Source organism: Suricata suricatta, chromosome 5 (genome assembly GCF_006229205.1).
Source record: "Suricata suricatta isolate VVHF042 chromosome 5, meerkat_22Aug2017_6uvM2_HiC, whole genome shotgun sequence".
Classification (NCBI taxonomy): domain Eukaryota; kingdom Metazoa; phylum Chordata; class Mammalia; order Carnivora; family Herpestidae; genus Suricata; species Suricata suricatta.
In genome coordinates, this window is record NC_043704.1 from 60,802,835 (window position 1) to 60,820,848 (window position 18,014).

The 18,014-nt window shown below is 39.0% G+C and overlaps 1 protein-coding gene across 1 annotated transcript in view; it reads right to left on the bottom strand.

The window, feature by feature from the left end:
• ZBTB20 (zinc finger and BTB domain containing 20) overlaps nucleotides 1-10,311 on the bottom strand; it is a 117,032-nt gene extending 106,721 nt beyond the window's left edge. Inside the window, exon 1 of the mRNA XM_029939339.1 lies at nucleotides 10,210-10,311. The gene's annotated coding sequence lies outside the window, so the exon portion shown is untranslated. The remainder of the gene's footprint in view (nucleotides 1-10,209) is intronic.
• Between the last annotated feature and the right edge of the window lie 7,703 nt (nucleotides 10,312-18,014).

Sequence of the window (18,014 nt, forward strand, 5' to 3'; positions counted from 1 at the left end):
AACCTGAAGGGCTTGGTTCCTTTGCTCTCTTACTCAATTACTTCTGGAATATCAGTTACTTTTTATCTTTATAAAAAATGTTTTAGGGGTCAGGATGCGGGGTAGTAGTAGCTAGAAAACCTGAGTTCTAACAAAATTTACCCTTCTCATCTGGAAAAAATTCTGTCACTTCTCTGTTTAAATTTTCTTATCAGTAGAGTAAAGGGTTTAAGCCCAGATAGCATTCCTTAATCTGTTAACCCCCCTGTCCCTTTTGATGAAAATAAAATCTTATCATTCTCTGAATTTTTTTCACTCTTCCCTATTTAGATCCCTGGTTCACAGAATCCATTGTACAGCACCATCAGTCAGGTTGAAATTTGTGGAGCTTTATTTTCTCTATTTTTTAAGCTATCCTATTAAATTTTTTCCCAAATATAAGTCATTTTAATACATGAAAATGCGTATTTTCTCACAGTCTACACGGTCTTGCAACAATATATACAGTATTTTTTTTTCTGGAGAGTTTGCTAACCCACTCACCCATATTGAGATATCTAAGGCTCCTTCAAGCTCTAAGATGTAATGATTATGATTCCATGATGCTGACATTTGCTTTGCTGACACTTAAAGCAGAGCTTTTCAACTTCAAACAATAGCATAACAAGTTGCTGTAACAATTACACTTATAGGAATCTTGAAGCAGATGTGTGCAACAGCTCTTTACTAGTATCACACTGGACGCCAAAGCTTAGGAGGTTGGTAAAATTCTCAGCAAAAGTGAATTCTTCACTTGATTATATCTCATAGGAAAAAGGATTGCCTTCCTATCTTACTTTTAAAATTGATTGACTCCTTTTCCCCCCTGCATGTTAATTCTCCAGCCTGCCATAGCTTTAAACATCTCCAATAACTTTAACCACTAGCCCCCACTCTGTCACAGCCCCTGTACCTCACCCTTCTAACCTTGCCCACTGGGTTCACTCTTACTGATGTAATCATACATGCTTCTTTGTAGTGACATTCGTTACAGTGCTTATTTAGAATTATCATCATTCCCACTGCACCCTAGGTCAACGGAACTACACGTGCTTATGCAATTTGTTGCCATTTAAATTTTGTCAGCTAGGACTTCTTCTACCAGAAGGACAATTTATTTTATCTGATCAATATATAACTAGCCAGTCAAACGGCTCTAAATAATTGGCAGAGAATCATTCATTGGGCAAAATTTTGTATCAAGAGAAGGTTTTGTAAACCTGGACACTGGCATTTCACTGACCTTGAATCCACAGGTCCAAAATTTATTAGTGTGAACTTAGTCTTTCAGTATATTAAAGCAATAAGCCTAAAATATCCATGATTTATATTTATGTGTGTGTTGAATTTAATAAACTAGTTGAGAGTCAGGCATTTTTAAAGAAATCTTCAGCCTGCTTCACATTGACTAATTCACCAATTTTGAGACACAGCTGAAAATATTCTTTGTGCTGTAGCTTAAAGTTTTTGTTTTGTTTTGTTTTAATAAATAGAGTTCAGAGACTGTGAAGCGGCAGTGCGGGTCACTACGACATTCTATATATTTCTCAACTTTGCTCTTTCTGTGGTCAGGGTACGCATAAATAAATAAATCCACAGTAGTTTAAAGCTAGAAATTTGGCTAAACTATGAAAACATAGCTTAATAGACCTGAAAGCTTGGCATCTTATCATGGCCTTATATTATATGGTTGACAATGCCACCTTATAAAAGATATATTTGGTTATTTTCATGTTCGATCAAAAGTGAGGGTTTCAGGAATGGGAATGGATTACAGATCGCTCTCTCCTGGTTATTTTTGGCTTTAAGTATATTGATCATTTTATCATTTTCTTGTTTTAAACTGCTTTAAACACAGCACAAATGTTATTCTCATCATGCCAGAAATGGGTTTGGAATTGATTTTGAGTTTCCATCAATTTTACTCTTTGCTCTCTGTGAGAAGTTTTTCACTTGCTTAAATCCAAAAGGATAGTTTTGTTCAAAAGATGTCAGAGTACAACATTTAGAGATCCTTAGCTCGACAAGAAAACTCACATTTTCTGCTTTAAAAAAGAATAAAAATCATGAATTTATTACCATGGACTTTATTTAAATTAGTGAGGAATCATTCATATGAATGCAATTTCAAAGGCGTCCTCCTTGTTTCTCTTCACGTAAGTGTTCGACAAAAGCATGTATCTTCTGAGAAGCCGGCCTGATTGGTCCAGGTTGGCACTGTTTCAGTGTTTGGCCTACGGCGGCTGCTTAGGAATAATTTTGTCTCATCCTCTCGATTTTCCTGGACCGTATTGGACTCAGACACGTGGTATGCAAAGGAAATCCAAGTCTCTTAAAAATGCTATTTCTTTGGGTACTAAAGCCAAGCCGAGTTCTACTTTGGCCAAATGATATTATCAAGATTTAACAAGAGATATGCAGTAATATCTCCAATCTGTGAGCAGACATTCACTAAAGAGGATAATTTACTATACACAGAATACATATATTTTCCCTCCTGGTACCAGGGAGGGACATGATCGAACTTATTCTATTGGCGCTGAGAATAACATAACACCAAGATAAATTTTATGACAATTATTCATTTCAGTTAATTTAGAAAGAAATAAACAAGTAGTTCTTTCCATATTAGAGCAGATACTGGAGATCTATTTTCAGTTATTGCTGAAAATATTTTGGCTTCTATAAAGGCACCTTACTAACACAGCTGCTTTGCCCTCCTCTGTGCTGTCACAATTCAGAATTTGTAACATTTCAGCCAGGTTCTCTAGACTAATTGGATGAAACAATTGCATTACAGTGTTAAGATTCCTTTGCAGAATCAAAGAAGAGGGGATCTGCACAGTCCAGATAGCTTGGAAGATTTGTAACAAATACAGCCCAAATCCTACATGGTCCATACATTTTTCTGCATCTAAAGTAACGATCACTTGTATAGTAAGTGCTAGGATTTAACTTCACACTTAGGACTATCAAAACAGGGAGATATTTAGATATGTAAGCTTCATTTCCCACCCCATTCTTACTTTTCCTCTGCACTATGTTTTGGGTTTTAGAGCAATTGCTTTATCTCTTTTGAAAAGTGCCAGGAAATCTCTTCTCCAGCTCTCTAGGCCCTTGATTTTACATGTGTAGTAATGACACACCTTGAAACAGACAGCCCCACAAAGCAGAGTAGGACATTAATTTAAATACAGACTTAGGGGGAAGAGCTCCATCTACTGAATCAGTTAGATCATAGTTTGCACCCTACAGTTATCCCATTCACTACTTTCAACCTCTCAAAGGCTCTGGAGAGAATAAAAAAGTTACAGCCCCCAGATAGCTCTGGGTCTGAGGCCATTTGACTATTTCCCGGATACTCGGAGCCCCTTTCCTTCACTCTTCCCAATCTCCAAAGCTTTCCATGTTTCAGTATAAAAGAAAAATGGGATGCTTTGCTATACAAACCATCCTTGGAAAGAGGCAGGAAGCCATTGGTTACTAAAGGAAAAGCCCTAGACAGTTAAGGGGAAAGCTACAGAAGGAAAACCACTCCACCTGGCCAGCTCAGCAGCCCAGGTAAAAAGCAAAGAGAAGTCTACTTACTCCTCCTGCCTTGCATCATTGCTGGGGAAGTCTGCAACCACCCAGGATCAGTTCTTCTGGGCTCTCCCCAGCTGCACAGTGTTGTTGTGGCATTGGGAATTTGCTGTGGCTTCATAAGATTATGGGGATATGCTTCAGCAAGCCAAAAAAGTCGCAAACAAAATTCAGGAGAGAAAAAAAAAAAAGTACAAAAACAGCTGATCTTACTGGAGAAGCTCTTGGCATTTTCCTACATATGCCACAATTTTCTTTGGTATTTCCTGGTTCTGTGATCAGAAAAATTATTATATCATGTTGATTATTGTTGTTTTCCTAGGGTTGCTGGGGGTGAGGGGTAGCACAGTGAGGGCAAACAGACGGACTGGGAAGTAACAAGGTAAAGATTACTTCTCCCACTTGTTTGAAAGGTTTCTACGCAATCACAACGTTAGAAAGTTTTTTCTTCAGAATACTGAAGACATACAGAAATCATATATTAGGAAATACGGCCATAGTCTTTCTAGATTGGGAAAGTAAAAGAAACTTCTTAACATAGTCACAGATATGGAACAAAGCAAACCGTATCTGAATAAACTTGAATGTTATTAATATAGCTGCATAAAATTCAAGTGCATGTAAGACTCACAAAAATGCTCTATAAATTAAGATACCTTATTAGAATACAAATAGGCATTAATAAGTAAATACGTATATTAAATAATCAGATTGAGATAATAGTTAACTGGAATTCTAAATTATAAAAAATAGAATATAACAAATCAATAAAAGTTTGCATTAATGCTAATCCTCTTTTAGGTAAAAATAAAATTAATATAAAAGTAAAGTGGAGTTGCGTATCTGTATGTGTATGTGTATCTGCACAAAGTATCTCTGACTGACATTGAAAGGTGATATGCTGCACAGAAATCGAAACTTTGAATTATTTTAAATTGGGCATTTAAAATATCATTAACCTGGAAGTTTTTTCTTTCTTTTTTTTTTACACACTTATTTTTCAGGTTCTGTTTTAAAGCATGAAAGGAAAGACAAATTAGAAAAACATTGCATATCAGCATATATTTTGTAAAAGATTCCACCTGGATTTACGAAAATATTTAGTTCTCCAAAAAACAAAAACAAAAACAAAAGCAAACCCAACAACGGCTCATTGGATTTTTTTCAAGTCTTTCCAAGACAAGTTCAGTTCTAAGTCAAGAACAGCTATGAGAAATTTCACCTCAAAACGAAATTTGTCTGGATAGTTATCAAGGCCCGAAAAACAACGTTATCTCCACTATAACTGTAACAAACAGCTAATGAATAAATATATTTCTGACAAGAATCGATCAGAATTGCAAAGCCTGGGAGGGTCATCACAGACTTGCGAAAGGTAACCCAGTGAGGAGACATCAAACGGAGTTAATGGAGATAAAACCTTCTGAAAAATGGAAAGTGTTAACAATCACTGACAAGGAAAAATATACTTCAACAGCAGTGACAACAGCAAAACAAAACAACCCAAACCAACTGGAAACACGTATCTCCAGGAGCAAAATATGACTATTCATTAAACAAGAGGAGAACCTATTTCTTTCTCATTTCCTTTGGAAGCCTGGCTTACACAAAAAGAAAAAAGAAAGAAAGAAAAGAAAAGACGAGAAAAGAAAAGAAAAAAGAGGTTGCACAAAAGATACATGTGTTCCTTTTCTGGTATTATTACAGGCCCACCTAGATTTAGCTTTCGATTCCAGATGAGATCAGGCATGTTCAGACTAGCACATCTTTGCTCTGTAAGCACAGAGCTGCTATCATTTCACTGGCAAATTCTCGTAGCCCCAAATTTATGCACAATAGATGCCCTTAAAAATCTGCAAATTTCCTACTTCAGTCAAATATTTCACTGAGTTAAATTTTTTCTTAATTTACTCTGCAAGTATGAAGCTGAAAAGTTAAGGCAAGCAACTCCTGTAAGAAAGGAAAGTTGAACAGTACTTACCCTAAGTATAGTGTGCAAGCCTGAATGGGGGAATCTACTTTTGCTCTATGATTTTTAGAAGGGAGTCCAGGTCTAAACTCAGCTCTTGCCCTTTTCCCTTCTGGAAAACTGAGTAGACTCCCTAAAGGTAGCTCTGAGAAAGATCATACAATTCAACAGCCTTACCTGTGGCCATTCAGAAGACTGCACTTTGGTGTGTGTTTAAAACTATGAATAAAGTCAGACACAGCGCATGCTCAGCAGGCAATTTAAAAATATTTATAACATTGTTGTTTCAAAAACAAATTTCCTCAAACAAAGCAAAACTCACATTTCTTATCCATGCCAAGTTTAACGTTCTGAGACAAAGCTGTTTTGGAGTTTTCCGCTGGGGGAAAGAAAGGCTTCTAAAATTTTTTGTTGAACGAAAAATAGTTCTCCCTTCCCTTTTGGGTACTCTTAAAGGGGTGGAATAAATTTCCCTCCAAGTTTCAACAGACTCACCTCTGGCTGAGATAAGCATTACAAATGTAAGGTCTGTGAAAAACCATTTTAGAGAAAGTAACAAGGAACTAAGAACAGTGGGTTTAAAGAAGGTAATGGTCATCTGTACATTCAGGGGAGTCTGGCTTGTTACTGTACTTTAAAAAATCCTGATACAAACAGGAGATCTCATGTTATGTGTAGATAAAGTACATCATGATGAGAATAACGTACAGGCGACCAGCCATTTGCACACCTAGAGAAGTAATGTTTTTCTTCCGCTAACTAAAATCTGAACTCTCCAAAACTGAAGAATGAAATACATCAGAAATTTAGGAGAAACCCCATCATAATGTTAGTTTAATTTCTCTGTTTGATACACTAAGCATGGAGGGAAGGCTATCACAGTATCAACTGGCTAAACTGCAAGTTACACAAAATAAAAATGTGAAGAAATATGATTCTCAAAATACAAAATGCAGCAGGAATGCCTGTGTTACCCCTGCCTAGGAATTTCTCTCTCTCTCCTCCCTGACGATCCCCAAGGATGCCATTTTACCATCTATTACCAAACCCTGCACGGCCCGCCAGATCTCACAGATCTTCTTGAAATCTCCCACTTAATTCTGAAGTCTCTGCATGACTTTCAGCCCTTGCTCTACTTTGCAGGGGTGTTCAGCTGACCTCACAAAAGCTCACAGACACATCGTTCAGGATCTCGGATGCTTTCAAACTCAGAAGAGGGTGCCAAAAAAAAAAAGCCAACGATTAAAAAAAAAGTTTATTAAAGTGAAACTAGGAGTATAGATTTGAAGAAGTTGCTTCTACTTTTATTTCCCTCTCAGCTCAGCACAGGTGTTTCCTAACTCACACTACCCTGCGTGCTGAGGAAGGGGGGGTTAAGTCCAGGTGAGGGAGTGGGCCAAGGGCCGACCCAGCAGTCAGTTAGGATCTCTAGCCTCATGTGTTAATGGACGTGTTCAAAAATGGACCCCCCAAAAAGCCTAGAATGAGGTTTCTTTTTGGCAAACGATTAAACCAGTATACTGAAATAATTAAAGCTTTGTCCTTAAATAAAGCATCAGATCAACAGAACAAAAACAAAGATGAAAATTGCACACACGTATGCATGTGCGCGGGCGCACGCACACACACACACACACACACAGACACACACACACACACAGAGACACAAAACTAGCGGGTGAGGGGAGAAGGAAATTAAATAAAAGAAAACAAACAGAGTCCTAACAGGCCATTCTCCGAAAAGGAATCTAAATAAAAAGTCATATGATATCTGATAGTGCAGGACACGTCGCCAAGAACTGGAGCGGATTGCCTACAGGAAGAAAGGGCCAGTGTATTCCAGCTCAAAGAGCTTTTCTTTCCTCCTCCTCTGTTTTTTTTCCCCTTTTCTCCTCGACTGTGAATGTGTTACTCTCAGGTCAGATCCACGAAGAATCCCAGAATGACAGCTATCACCTTTCGCTGTACTCTTGGCGGTACAACGAGCTGACAGGAGCTGCCCGAGGTGGGATCCAGAGGGGCCGGTGCGGCTCTCCGAACCAGCCTCTAACCCAGAGCCCTTCTGCCCCTTCACAAACCCCTTTGGTCACATAAAAATAGACCCCAAGAAAAAGCAAGCGCAAAAAAAATAAACAACAACCAAAAAACCAAATCAAAACAAAAAACAAAAATGTAAACACAACAGCCCACAGCAACAAAAGAGTTCAGGGGAAAAAAATCAGAAACAAGCCAAAAGTGTGTGTGTTTGGAGGGGGGAAGCTCTCTCTTTCAATATAAAACTTTTTAAAGACCGAGTTTCTTGTCTCTTATTCTGATGACTTTCTTTTTAAAGATCCTTTTCTCCTAAAGCACTATTAGAAGCATTACAAATCTTTACAAAAAGAAAAGTCTGGAGGCAATACAAGAATCTTCCCGAAAAAAAATACATAACTATGAGAAGGGAGCTACCCTAGAAAATTTTGGATTTGTCAAAAGTTCCCCTAAATCTAGTATCTTTCAGGGAGTTCAAGTGGCCACCTAGCTCTTGTTTTTTGTCTGTGGGTCATTACTGAGGCAACACATACACAAGTAAGGTTTCCCTACGAGTCCTTGTTATCAAGTTACTTCAAACATAAGGCGCTCACACCTCCCAGCCAGAAGGGTTTACTGACTAGTAGACATCACACTCTTGCACTCTTAAGAAGCAGTTATATAAATGCAGTCAAAAAATATGGAAAATTGTATATGTTGTATTTTCCCTACAGTTTTTCTCCCCAGGGACAGAAATAGATTGTATTTTCAGTAAATGGAAAAAGAAAAGAAAAGAAAAGAAAAAAGAAAAGAAAAGAAAAGAGTTTCTGAATCTTGAATCAACTGTTGTAGCTCATTTTCACTTGGTAAAACAGTTATCTCTAGTTAGGTAGTGTACAAAATACATATTTAGGGATGTTTCTTGTGTTTGTGCATTTCTCCCCTTGTTCCGTTTTATGTCTGTCAGGTACCTTAAAAAGATTTCCAAGTGACAATCGAGATATAAATGCATTAGGAGGAGAACTTTTAGAAGGAAAGCATTTTCTTGAGTTTGTAATTCAAGAGTATTAGTATAAAGACATAAATGCATTTAGAAATGATGGAATTGGTTAGTACATTTTGCACATACAGTTCACATGCTGATTTCTTTTTTTCTTTTGTCGGAGCATTAATTTGAAAATGATAAGCATTCTGGAATGTTTGCTACAAACACAAATTCATGGTAAAAATATACAAGCATAGGCAAAAAATCAAGTGGAGAACACAAAGCTACATGGCAATCAGCATCGTTGAAAAATCTCTGTCTAGACTCTATTTCACTTGAACTAGTGTATCATGGATGGGGCAAGTCATCTCTCTGGGGCTTTTTGGCATTTACGTAATTAGATGGAGACAAAAATAAAATACAAATATCTGCTCCCTTTAATACCTTTTCTTAATACCTGACAAGTGACTCGGGCAGTACCAGCACTTGTGAACCGAGTGAAGTAGTGCACCCCACTGGTATTTGGGGAGTCCAAATTCCTTAATTAACTTTTTACCCAAGTAGCAAAAGTAGATGTTCCCACCACTAAACTGATTATTTGGTGTACTCTCATTCTCTCCTCTACCACAGGATTTTGGGGACCCAGAAAGGGTGAAGCGATGATAAGAGAAGATGCATCCTGCACAACTTTTATTGTGAGTAGAAAAAATAGCAGAGTGAGCATAAGAACAGTTGGATTTAGAAAGATTAAAAGAGGAGAAAAGAGCAACATATCCAACTTCATTAGTCTTTTTCCTTTTTGTTTTTTATGTATATATCTTGGGGTGATGGGGAGAAAAGATAGCCGGATTTCTTTTGAATGTCTTTGTGTCATTATAGAGTGAATGTTCTGTTCCTGTCTCTTTCTTTTTAGGCGAAAAACTAATAAAAATAGAAAAACATATATCAGACATTAAGCTCACTTCCCCCCCCCCTTCCCTTTGTAAAGAACTCTTTGTTCTCTAGTGAAAATGCTGAAAAATCCCCGGGCAGCTACTCCCTGAAACAAGTGCAAAACACTTAGAGGCTTTTGGGCTGGCTGAGAGCCAGGAGCCCTCCCGCTGTCTGCTTAGAAGAGGGAAAAAAGAGGAGAGAGGGAGAGAGGGGAAGAGGGATGGGGGGGCAGAGGGAGAGAGAGAGATGGAGAGAGAGAGAGGTAGAGAGAGAGAGAGGGAGACGGGAGAGAGAGAGAGAGAGAGAGAGAGAGAGAGAGAGAGAGAGGAGAGAGAGAAATTGGAGCTTCCTTTAATAGACATAGGAAGCAACGTTTTTTTTTCTTTTTCTTTTTTTTCAAAACTGGCGGTCAAGCGTTAAGTAACTCCCGTCCAAATCCACCTGCTAGAAATGAACTTGGGTAACCCCCCAGGGGTGCACAAAGACAGGGAAGACAGTAACATACTCCATACTCTTTCCCACCCCCCGTTGTACTGCTTCCATTCTTTCTGCTCCCATACACAAATGCCCACAGATCTCACGCCACCCCCCCTTACCCCCCAACAACAAACACAGCGAAATACATGCTCCCTCAGTCTCCTAAAAAAAAAAAAAAAAAGGCTTTTCCATCTCGGTTGCGACACAGTGATAAGGGGTAGCGAACATCTCATACCTGGTGTGAATGCTAATCAGTCAGGAGTTCTCCTTTTCCCAAGACAGGGAACTGTTTCCTTCCAAATTTATTAGAACCTCCTCCACTGCCTCTTTGAAAAACCTTCTTTGTCACCCTCTCCCAAGTCCCGATACTTCTTTAAAAAAAAAATGGCTTCGGAGCTCCTTCTATTCTTGATATTGATTCTCTCTCTCTCCCCCCACCCCTCCTCCTCTCTCCTGTCTGTGTCTCTTCTGAGTGGTCTATTGATAAGTCCCTGGAGGCACTGGGTCAGCCTGCCCGTAGGAAACCAGACACAATGCACAAATCTCCGAGTGCCATTCTGCCATCAGCAAGCAGACCACGTTTAGGAGAGAGAGAGAGGAAAAAAAAAACAGTAGAGCAAGAGACAGAGAGAGAGAGAGAGAGAGAGAGAGAGAGACCAACCGAAGGAGGGAGAGAGAGACCGAGAGAGGAAGAGAGAGGGGGGAGAGAGGGAAAGGGAGGGGGGGGAGAGAGAGAGAGGGAGAGGGAGAGAGAGAGGGAGAGAGAGACACGGAAGGAGAGAGAGAGTGTGAGAAAAAGACTGATTGGAGCAGGAGGGAGGGAGAGAGAGAAAGGGAGAGGGAGAGAGAGCGCGAGGGAGAGCGACACTGCCAGTCAGGTTAATCATCCCTACTTTAATTAGCTGTTCGGCTTAGACATAAAACAATTGAATTTGAATGATCTGTCAGCAGGCTCGGCTGAACCAAAGGGGAAAAGCGAATATTACAAAAAGACTGTTGGTGTGTTCTGATAAGCAATACTGCTCGTACTGACAAATCCTCAAAGGGGGAACTATTAAAACTTACAACTAAACAAAAAGTGCAAATACAAATGGCACTAGATAGAGGTCTTTTAAAAAAGAGAGTTTGCTCCCCCAGTTTTATGAACGGGAGATATTTATGTGCAGGTGCCAACATATTAGGGTCTGTGTGTGATGTGTGAAAGTTTATTAACGATGGTCTAGGAGTGTAGCAGACAGATGCTGCCGAGAACAAGACAGGTACAGTCAGATGCCGAGTCTAGATCCTGGAGGGAGATGGATGCTGGAAGAGGCACTGTGGCAAGAGATCAGCACAGACAAAGTCAGTGGGCAGACAGGCAGACAGATTTTAGGCACGGCACGATCTCGTCTAAAAAGGCCAAAGTTCTGATGCAATAATAGGTGCAAAACAACCCACCCATCCTCTCTCCCGGGAGCACTCTAAGGTACAGTTAAAATGGATTAATCTTTGCAACAAACAGAGCTGGCAAGGCAGACTATGGCAGACACGGAAGGCGATTTGCAGACCCAGAGAATATCAGAGCCAAAAAAAGCCACGGAGATCAATCTCCCCAACGCCCTAATTCAGCAGATGAGGAAACTGAGGCCCAGAGACTCAGCCTAATAAATCACAAAGGCAATAGCAAGTCGACACTGGAACCCAGGGCCCCAGCGGCCCTCCAGGCTGGTGCTCTTTCTGTCATACCAGCTAACCTCCAGTTTTCTTTACAGACTCTGGCCCAACAGGTATGGATACCACCCCTGTCTCTAGAATAACAAGATTCCTCCGTCTCTACAGTTAGTGCACAGAGCTCCAGTTTCTAAAATGTCTAAATAGCTAAGTGGAAATATTTTCTGGTCCATTTTGAATTCTAGGGGTAAGGATTTAGGTCTTAATTCAGTCTCAGGAAAAAAGCAGGAAAATATAGCATTGTCGAAGCCCTGTCTCGTCAAGGTATAGTTGGTGCTACATTCCGAGCTAATGAAGGCCAACGGATCGATCCACAGAGACCCCTCCCAGAGTTTGCAATTCTCTCTATGTATAGCGTCTGCTGTATTTCACCATGTAAGAAGATGCTGTTTTCTCCTACAACTCATTTTTAAAATATAGGCACACTGTGGGTGAAAGAGATTGAGGCTATCAGCCTACAATGCCATTCTAAATCACTGGTGAGATTTGCTACCTGGAAGATTAGCTGTGGGCAACTTTTCCTATATATTTCAGCTGAAATGAGCTTCTAAAGGAGAAAGGGAAAACAGTATTATCTGCCCATATATTGGATGGTATCTTTTTTTTTTTTGGACACATATGATCATATTCAGTAAGGGTCTATCTCCCTTTGGACAACAGATAACTGAAGGTACTTTTTTTTTCTCTTTAACGGGGAAGAGGTGCTTATGAAGAGAGCTGTACCATCAGGTGTTACTGGAGAGATGAAGTCTCTTGTCCTAAAACAAGAAGCATGGTGTATATAAAAGGGAAAACTCCTTCTCAGTCATGCTTCAATGACAATATTGCTACCTAGGGTGGAAGACGAAAATTGAGAGAAATGTCAGGCACCTGGGAGCCCACCGGAGGGCAGGTAAGCTGCGACAAGTCATAGTCAGAGTCATTTAATTTATTTGTACATCAAATGCTTTAACAATGGCTGCTGGGACGTGTCTAAAACACCCAGTCCACAGTCAGTCAATTTAGGGAGAGGTGGGCCACGGATTTTGACACTGGTCCTCCTGCGGGTCTCAAAGCACCTGATAGGCAAGAGCCTGTCATAGAGAAGCAATGTAGTGAGTACATGCATGTTGGATGAGTTGGGTGAAAAAGGGAATGAGCTTTGGACTCAAAGAGACCTTTATAACACTGCATAAGTCATGGCCACAATTAGAGCCTCAGTTTTCCTACCTGTAAAATGTGATAATATTAATCCCATATGGTTGCTCTGAGCATGACATGAGCTCACATATATAAAGTCCATGGATGGGTATTACGTGGTAATTATTATTGAGGTAGGCATAAAGTGAGGGTATAGATTAATAAAACTGCCTACTATGGATGTGCTGAGTGTGTTATAGCCAAAGCATGTAGGTTCAAGACAGGGATACTCATAGCAAAGCAAGGACCTAATGTACAGATTTCTATTAGAAAGAGTTGTCAGTAAAGATTACAAAGCTTAGAATCCCAAAGTTCTAGAATTTAAACTTCAAAGATCATCTGAGGATTGTTTGATCTCTTTCTACCCAGACTTTCATATATTTCCCAGCTCATAATAATAATAATAATAATAATAATAATAATAATAACAACAACAAACATATTACTGAGTACTTGATTTGTGTTTAGCACACTGCTAAGTATTTTATATTTGTTTCCTACGTTAGTGTCACAGAAACCCTATGAATTAGGCACTACGAATCCTCATTTCACAGAAAAGGAAACTGAGGAGCAGAGGGGGAGGTAATGTGCTCAAGAGCACACAGCTAGTAAGTGTGCAGCTGGAGATGAAAATCCAGGCAGGGTGACTTTGAAGCCTGTATCCTCAGCCATGATGCTGGGCTGGCACACGGTAGGTATTATTCAGTAAATATGTGTTGAATAAATAAGCAAGTGCATAAAACACCAGTGTTTTGATTTCATTAAAAATAAGCGAAAGTCTGTGCACAATCACTTGTGCTTGGATTATGCAATCCGTACCTCTACTCTTCAGTAGCTCACTTCAGGTGGCGGCCCTTCCTCAGGAGCCAGGGCGAGCCATGTCCCAGGGTGGTATTGAAAATGGATGAGGCGAAGATTGCTGGCCATGACCACCCAGGGCATTTAAATATCTGACGGCATTTTCAGCACTTTGAGGGTAGTGTTAGCACACGGGTTATTAATTGGCTTAATTCCAGTTCGGATAATTACATCGTGTCTCTTTAATTTTTCCCCGACTATGCCATTCTTCATTTCCTGTCACAAATGTGCTCTTTAAAAAAGCATATGAACACACAAAAACATATAGCTATATTAAGATTTGCATAATAATAAGGAGTGTTCTTTTTTTCTAACTGATTACTGTATAGGAGCCATGTAATAAATGAATGAATGGGCAAAAGAATTAAAGTCATTGCAAAAAGATAACTAGCTGAAGCTAATATTTGAAATAAACAGATTTTTAAACCATTTTCTTGGTGACAGGATTCCAATCATATAGTTTTTTTCTCATGGGTAGATATTTCAAGAGCCGATGACCTCATCATGATGCTCATGATAAACTGATTTCCTTATACTATATAGTTTCCAGCATAAAAATTAGCAATTAAAACTGATCTTTTAAAGTGGAAATAACACTAGGTTCTGAATGGTATAGTATACTGACTTTGTGGGGTTTAGAATAGTCATTAATACAATTATTAGACCCTGACTTATTTGGCAGGTTTTTTCTTCACCAAACATATTACTAGAATAATCTTCAAATTATGGAAGAAAAGGACAAAGGACCCCAACTTAATAAGCTTAGGAAAGTTTGACAGTCATAAACACACACAACCTTCTTCTTTTCTCAAAGAATTCTTGGCCTTTGAAATATAGACCGTGTCTACATGATACCAAAGAAAATCTGAGAGGCATGTATTTGAATCATGTGCACAAATAGTTGAGTGTACTCATGGTAGAGCACGGTTTATTAGTCCTTTTCAGTGTACATTTGTATGAACAAGTCACCAAATATAGGGAGCATAGAAAGTAAGAGAATAAAGGGTTAATTTATTTACTATGCATGAGAGTTTCTAGACCTTTGCTTCCTCAGCTTTTAGTTCAAAATTCCATGCATACTCTGCACATAATAATAAATGCCATAATTCAATGTATGCCATAATTTGATTTACTTTCAAGCACCTTTTCTGGTTCAGCTCTCAAAGCTTTCTTTCCTATAAACTTCCACCAAATTATTCTTTGTGGCCCTCTGTAAATCATCATTTAAAATCAGTGTTTGTGAGATGATTCCAATGCTGTGGAGAGATTTGACTGAAAATAAGACAAACTGAAAAAAAAACTTAGCTCTTTTCTATTTCTTTGACCCCTATAATAATGACAGTAGTCACTCCAGTGACTGTCCTCTAGTTTGTCACTCATGCTTTGAGACTGAGATCTTTGGGACAAGGTCTTTACACTCTCCTTGGCATACTTAATGTATTGCCTAGTATCGCACCTGCTCTTGGTGGTAGATGGTATCTCAGATGAGCTGATGGTAACAACTATTCTCTCTTAGTTCTTCATATGCAATTACAGTATATTCTTTCTGTGTTTCAAGTGTCCAATATATACCAGACTAGTGAGTCTATGCTTAGACTAAAGTAGTATTATTGGATGGGATATTTAAGAATTTGGTAGCAAACAGTACTCATACTGGTGAGTTTCCTAGCCTCATCACGATTTTTACAGCAGGAAGTCCTCTGATAGCACAACTAAATTCAAAATTTAAGTGAATTTTGAATTCAAAAGAGAGGTGAACAAAATTTACTCTGAATATTAGAGGTGGTAAGCAAGCTCTTGCTTTTAGATTTAAATATCCTCTAGAAACAGACTGATAGATTTAAGGGAGCATAGAATCTTAGACATAGGAAGTGTTTAGGAGATTCTTTGGTTCTGTCAGTTTACAGAGAAGAGCTGAAACATTTTACAGAGACATTTTGTCAGATGAGCTTAAGATTACACAACTTGGTAGAAGCAAAACTAGTGCTGGGACCCAGTTCTTCTGTTTCCTGATCCCATACCCTCTTCCTTATTATAGAACCTCTTAACCTACTGCTGCTGAGAAAGAAGTACCATGTTCTTAAAGTAGTCCAAGAAACATTATCACAAAGGGGCAATGGCAGGCTGAATAAAGACCACACAAAATATATCCACAACCTAACCCCTAGAAACTATGAATGTTATCTTCTATGGCAAAGAGGTCTTGCAGATGTGGTTAAATTATGGATACTTAGATGGGGAGATTATCCTGTTTTAAGTAGGTAGGCTCTAAATGTAATCACAAGGGTTCATATAAGAAAGGGGCAGGAGGATGAGAGGCAATAGAAGGATTAGAGTTAGTAGTAGCTCCTAGTAGGAGGAAATGACGATGGAGACAAAAGCTTGGAGTTATTTGTGGTCCCGGGCTGAGTACAGATGGCCTCTAGAAGCTAGAAAAGGCAACCTTCTTTTATTTTTTATTTTTATTTATTTGTTTTAGCAGATGTATTGCCTTTTTGACTCAAACTGAGCCTGCAATAAAATAAACTTCTCACCAGTCTTCAGAAAAACATTGACTAGGATAGATCAAGAATGGGTCTCTCTCTCTCACCATTAAGAACATCCTTCTAGGTTGACATGGAGAAATTTATCTAAAGATTGTGGTTAGTGGATCCATTGTCTATAGATCCATATAATCACATTTGCCCATGTCCAGTCTTGTAGCATTTCTTCATTGCTTGGTTGGCAATCATACCTCCAGGTTAATCTACAGTAGTAGGGTTTTGCTTTTATAGTAAAAGGGGTTTGCTATCCAATTGTTGAGTCCCAGAAGATTTAAACTTATTCCAAAGAGCAAGGTTCCCTCTTACCAGCTCCCCTCCCTCCCCTGCTCTGCTCTTTCCCAGTGGAGGTCAAAAATGGAGAAAAGAATGTGGCATGAGATGGCATCATGTGAGACAAACTTCCTTCTTCTAAAACTATCTTGCCTTAATGTATCATTGCCATTCAATTACTGCATACGATCTGTAGAAAAGTACTCCTAAAATAGTGCTCCTTCACAGCATTAGAATTGCCTAGAAAATTGTTAGAAAAATAAATTCTTGGGCTCTACTCCAGACCCAGTGAATCAGATACTCAGAGGTGGATATGTCAGTGCCTATGTTTTAAAGATCCCTTTAGGTATTTCTAAAGCCTGGCTGAGAAGCACTGTCACAGGACAAATCTGTGAGCCTTGGCAAGTCTGTGGGCTATGAGTGAGGTCACCTGCTCATCTGAGTATAACTTTCATCAGCTATGTGACCACAGATTATGTTCTTAGTTTGTTTATCTCCCCATCTATGAAATGGGAATGATGATGTTGATAACAATAACAACAGTCCCCCTGTCCATGCATACAGCTAACGTAGGACTCAATAAGATCATGAATATGAAAACATATTATAACTGCAGGATTATCATTATGGAAGAAACATTAATTTGGATTGTGAGTGTCCTGAGACCAAGGTGTTGGGGATATCGCCTTGCTTTTTTGCATTAGCTAGGGCTCTGAAGTAATAATAGTAAAAATTCAAGAAGATTCAGGTGCCAGGTCTAATTCTGCAAGCCAAAATGAAGACTGGAAGTCTGTAGACTTGTAAAGATGCAGTATTGAATGGAGGACCCGCTGATGTTATTAGTTTCTGGAACTAAGTGCTGAATTTCTTGATTTGAAACTCTACCTTTCTATTCATCAGGTAGCAAAATTTAGTGACAGCTCTGAATTCTTTATCACCAATGAAAGCTTGCAGCTTCTGGGATTCAGAACCACACTCCTTTATCAATTCCCAGTGACATGCAGTTTTAGTAAAGTGGTCCATGATCTCCATCATTTCCATGCCATATTTTTAAATAAGTAAGATGCTCCAGGAAGTCAGCTCAAAGACAACTGATTTTATTCACATTTTTTTCCAACAGAAAAGACATAAATCTTGACAGGTGGGAAGGACTATCCAGATCAGGACTGAAACTTTTTTAGATATTGAATCCCAAGCTCTAAGGGGGCTGGAAAAAACTCTGATCCAACCAGATCAGACACAACTGTGATTTCATGGAGAATCATCAGGATTTTATCCAATCAGTAAGTATGAGAAATCTCAGAATTTACCAAGGACTCTGTATAAGTGGAGAAAACAAACATTGTATAAAAGACAGCAAAGGATCCCTTTTCCTTCTTGCATAAAATCATAGCAGGTATGCCTCTTGGCCTGAGGGCTTTTCCATCCTCCAAAGATTTAAGTCTATATACAGGTCACACTTTGGCAACTCCTCTGTACC